The sequence below is a fragment of the Meleagris gallopavo genome, chromosome 30 (assembly GCF_000146605.3).
Source record: "Meleagris gallopavo isolate NT-WF06-2002-E0010 breed Aviagen turkey brand Nicholas breeding stock chromosome 30, Turkey_5.1, whole genome shotgun sequence".
In the NCBI taxonomy this organism is placed as follows: domain Eukaryota; kingdom Metazoa; phylum Chordata; class Aves; order Galliformes; family Phasianidae; genus Meleagris; species Meleagris gallopavo.
Window position 1 is genome coordinate 2,139,245 of NC_015040.2, and position 5,597 is coordinate 2,144,841.

The window sequence follows — 5,597 nt, forward strand, 5'->3', positions numbered from 1 at the left end:
TTTTGTCGATCACATCTGTCAGTATATGACGACATCCATCTTGCCACTTTATACCTAGGAACTGAATCTCCTGGGCAGGTCCTTTCACTTTGCTTCTCATAATAGCAAAACCAGCACGCAAAAGGATCTGGATTATTTGCTCTCCTTTCTCAAATACTTCCTTTGCTGTGTTGCCCCACACGATGATGTCATCAATGTCCTGTAAGTGCTCAGGAGCACTGCCCTGTTCCAGTGCGGCTTGGATCAACTCATGGCAAATGGTTGGGCTATGTTCCGGGTATACTGAATGCTCCTCCAGGTGAAAGCAAACTGTGGCCTGCATTCTGTGGCCAAAGGAATGGAGAAAAAGGCATTAGCAATGTCAGTAGCGGCATACCATTTGGCTGCCTTCAGCCTCCATTCTCCACTGGCTTTACACACTGGCCATATGGGACTGTTAAAAGGTGAGTGAGTTTTGCTGATCACTCCCTGACTCTCTAGTTGACAAATCAGCTTATGAATGGGGAGCAGGCAATCCCTGTTGGTACTGCTGCCTGTGCATTGTTTTTGTAGGAATCGGTACCTGTTGCTCTTTTACTCGTAGCAACCCCACAACAGACAGATCTTATGATAGGCCAGGCAAAATAGACAGGTGTTTAACACTTTCTGTCTCTAAAACAACTATTCCAAAGGCCCATCGATACCCCTTGGAATACTTGAAATACTCCCTTCTGAGGTAATTGATTCCAAGTATACATGGAGCCCCTGGCAAGTCACAATAGGATGCTTTAGCCAGTCTTCACCACTGAGGCTTATTTCAGTCTCCAACACAGTCAATGCTTGAGAACCTGCACTAAAACCAGGAATATAACTCTGTCCCTTAGTGACTTCAGGGCATTAGAGTACACTGCACACCAGTGTCTTCTAGTGCCTTATATTTCTGTGGTTCTGATGTGCCTGGCCATCTAATCCACACAGTCCAATACACTCTTGTCAATGTTTTACGGGCTGGTTCAATCCAGTTCCGTGACTAGCAGGGCAGAGGAATTTCGCAAAATCCACATCTCTGGAAAAGGGAAACAGGGAACCTTAAAATAATAAAAAACAGCAGCAACGATCTGAGGAGAAACAAACTAATTTAATAAATAAAGTATCAGAATGCAAGATAACACACTATAATACCATATAATTAGAATTGAAGCTAATAAATCAAATATAATGAGAGTGTCCGAAAGGTGGATAGACCTCACCATAACACTGAGGTGAGATGCGCAGTTCAGTTGAGCAGCAGGGAAGAGAGCCTGATGAAGAAGAGCACATCAGGTGACCTTGCCAGGGGTTATATCTCCTCTCTGACCGCAAAGCCCCCTGGGATACATAGTTCTTTTTCTCTTCCAGACAGATGCCTGGAACTGGATCATTAACACTTTAACTCCCAGTGCACTACATGATGTTATGATGTGGAATACTGACAACCAAAAATCATAAAACCATGACAACTCTATTATCACTTCCCTCACCAATTGGGGGCAGTGTCTCTCTAATTGTTACCTCTATTGTTCTCCACCTGTGAATCATGATCAGGGTGTTTACATTATTTACCATGTCCTACAGCAACTGGAGCTATCACCTTCATCTAGGAGTTCACCTTGGTTGTTGATTTGTCTTCTAATTCTCTCACCCACGCTTGTAGCCTAGGAGTGAGTATTTTATGCCACTTCTTCATGTCTTCTCCACGCTCACATAAATAACTCCACAAGGCAGTGCGCAACATAGACTCACTTGTCACTTGCTGCAGCAGGATAACATCTGCTTTTAATAGCTGAGATATTGGATGATACTAGTTGTATGGGGCTGCTGAATCACAGCCTGAACCTCTGATTAATCACCTGAGGTGAGCAATGAGTCAGCCACAGGAGCACAGGTGAAGGCAATTCACCTGTGTTGCAGGAAGGGGTGGAGCCTGGCTCCACCTCTCCTAGACCCATTTAAGAGCTGACTGCCAGTAGGGAAGGATCTCTTCTGGAGATCTGCTCCACCAGAGTCTATTTTGCAAGCCTAGGATAGGGTGAGTATTTTTCTTTTCCTACTCCAGTGTAATAATTATATCAGCCAAGTTCCTGGATGTACTATATCATCTGTATATTCATTAATTGTACACTAGTAGAAAGAAAATCAATTTGATCAGCCCCTTCAATAGAGTATTTTGATCATCCTAATTCTCATCGGGTGTCTCTGATACCACTATGTGTTCATCAGTTTCATCACAATGAAGCAGGGTAGACAGTTTCTCCATCATATCATCATGTTTACTTTGTTCTATCCAGTCTTTCAATTACTTTTGAAATAGCTGAAACATAAGCTTGTGGAGGACTTAAATGTTGCTCAAAGTCATGAAGTCTATCAATCAGTTCCAATAAAAAAGGTCATTTTTGTTCTCTGCTATACATTGCTGCTAGTGTACTGGTATACTTTTCTGGTGCAGTTCTTGTGAATTGACACCACAGATTTGGTGTTCACCTGACTCCTTCAGGATCATGCTCTTGGTGTGGATCATCAGGAATGAAAGTGGAGTCATGTAATGTTTCCACCATGGTGCATTCTCTCAAATAATCTGTGTCTTTTTCTATAGTAGTCCATATTTGTATCTCAAACATCAGTCTTTGAAGGGATATTTTTCCTTTATGGTTAATAGTGTCCACTTCCAGAGAGTGAAGGCCTCATCCTGACATCTAATATCTCTGTCAATAGCTAAGTCCTTAGCAATGCTTCTCAGCTGGCAAGCTTCTCTACTTTTTAGCAACACACGGTTGGCTCCATTGTCCTAACATCGAAGTAACCAGGTATAATGCTATAATACAACAAAAAGCACAGCAATAGTAACATAATAGCAAAGTCAGAGGTTACAGCAAACAAAGATGGATTCAAATACAGAAGCTGTGGTCACAGAACCTAATAAAAAAAAAAAATCAGCTTATCCTTAGAAGGCACCAGCTAAGCAGACAACTCCATTGAGACACTTTTATCTCCACTGCTAACTTTTAAATGAGGTCTGGGAAGGGGTGGATCCTGGCTCCACCCCTTCCAGTCACTCAGGTGCATTGTATGCACCTGAGCTCCCCTGGGTTGGCCCTGCCTTCCCACCAGGTGCTCAATCACTGTTTCAGGCCATGACTTAATATTTCCACTACACCAGGTGACAATGGGTTCATTTGGGTGCTGTGAAAAAATTTTTCTTGAACCTCGAATTTCAGTCATTTTCAGAAATCAAGTAGTAATGGTGAGAATGTCTTCCTCACCACCTTCTTCTCTTCTAGTTTTTGCTGTTGCCTTCCTCGGTGTTGGTGACAGTGGCCTTATTGAGGGCCACTCTCCTGGATTTTCTTTCTCTCCTTCTCCTCTCTTCTGTTCTAAACAAGGCAACATTTGTTTCAATTTCCATCCTCACATGGGGCAAGTGTCATCAATACTGGTGTCTCCTGTGATTGATCAGATTGTGCAGTTTTGATGCTCTTTCTCTCCAGCTCGACTCAGAAGAGGTCCCATTTGGATTAAAAATTTTTTCTCAGCTTGGACACTCTCTTGCTTGGTTTGGAGATTGTCCATTTCAGTTCAGACTCTCTCCTTAATGGCATAGGAACAGAACAGAGGTCCCAGCTCTTTAAGGATACCCTTCTGCAAGTGCAAGAGCTCTCCATCCCCCAACAGAAGAAATCAAGCAGAGGAGGCAGGTGACCAGTGTGGCTGAGCAAGGGCCTGCAGTTTAAACTGGGGGAAAAGAGGCAAATGTATAGGAAATGGAAGCAGGGTTATGTAGCCTGGAAAGAATACAGGGGTTTTGTCTGCACATGTAGAGATAGGATCAAGAAAGCTGAGACACAGATGGAGCTGAATTTGGCAAGGGATGTGAAAAATAACAAGAAGGGATTCTACAGATACATAGGCAGGAGGAGACAGGCCAAGGAGAGTGTTCCCCCTCTAGTAAATGAGAACAGAGAACTGGCTTCCTGTCATGGTTTTATGATTTTTGTTATCGGTATTTTACATCATATCATCATGTAGATCACTGGGAGTTAAAGAGTTAACGCTCCGGTTCCGTGGACTGTCCATCTTCCAGGTATACTTGGTCCTCAGAAGAGAACAAGAACAACATACCCCAGAGTATGGGGTACTTTGTGTCCAGAGGGAAAGATAAAACTCGCAAGTCACGAGATTCCTTCTTTTCTTGCTGCTCATCTCAGCAGTGCATGCTCCGACTGTTTTGCCTTCATCTCTAGAGTAAGGCCTTCAGTTTTGGACACTCTCTCTCATCTTGATTTATTAGCCTCAATCCCAATTATATTATATTGTGTTATCTTGCATTTCTATACCATATTAACTTTCCTCCTCAGATTGTTGCTGCTGTTTTGTTTTTAGGTCCATCTCTCTACCCTTCCCTCTCTTCCCAGGGCTTTGGCCCATGGGTCCCCCTGCTCCATTAGTCACAGAATTGGGCCGAACTGGCCCATAAACCGTTGGCACCCCCCCCTCTCTTTTCTGGGCCAGTGGGCCTGCTGTCCCCATCCTGGATACAGATAGATCTAGAGATAACTCCGTGACACTTCCTCAGCCATGGAAAAAGCTGAGGTACTCAATAAGTGATTTGCCTCAGTCTTCACTGGTGACCATGCTCCCCATGTCTGCCAGGATCCTGAACCTCAAGATGAGGGCAAGAGGAGCAGATTCTGTCCCACAATAAGAGTGGAACAAGTCCGAGACCTCCTCATGAAACAGAGAGAATATAAATCCATGGAGTCAGATGATATGCATTTCAGGAGATAGATGGCTGATGTGGTTGCTGAGCTGCTCCATCATATTTTAAAAATTATGGCTGTCGGGTGAAATCCCCTGTAACTGGGAAAAATTACTCCCATTTTTAAGAAAGAGAGAAAGGAAGGCCTGGGTGCAGTGTCTGAGGCATGGACTCAGATGTGAATGATCCAACTCGTTTATTGAAGGTTCAAGCATCCCTTATATATATTCCCAAGTTTTCTCTTGTAACTTTTCCACCCAACTTTACATGTCAACAATACACTCCACAAACACTCCTTAATCGTGCATGCAGGCACTTATCCAATCAGTCATGAGTTGTTCTGAGCCATACATTCTTCCTCCAACCAGGGTCATAATCACACGGCTCACTCAGCTTTTATTTTTTCTCTCCTGGAGCCTTCCTTGGTTCTCAGCATTCCTTTCTTGTTTATCTTGTCCCACAGCTTCTGCTCTGTATAGTCTTTCTTGTACTCCCACATTTCCCCCTTTTTTGTTTGTTAGCAAACTATTAACATATTACAAAAATAATAACACTAATCATAATAATAACATAACCACGCCTTGGGTACAGCATCCCGACCGCCTAATTTAGAGCTTTCTCCTTTGTTGGGGAATGGCTGCGAAAGCAGGGCAGACATGAGGCTGTGTACGAGCATAACTAGTGCAGCAGCACAGAGTGCATTCCCATGAGAAAGCATTAGGAGTTAAGATAGGAGGCACAACATCCTTGGGGCAGCATGTAAACAGCAGGCTGTAAACAGCAGGCCCACATCCGCAGCTATGCTCTGTGGATATGTGGGGGGCTG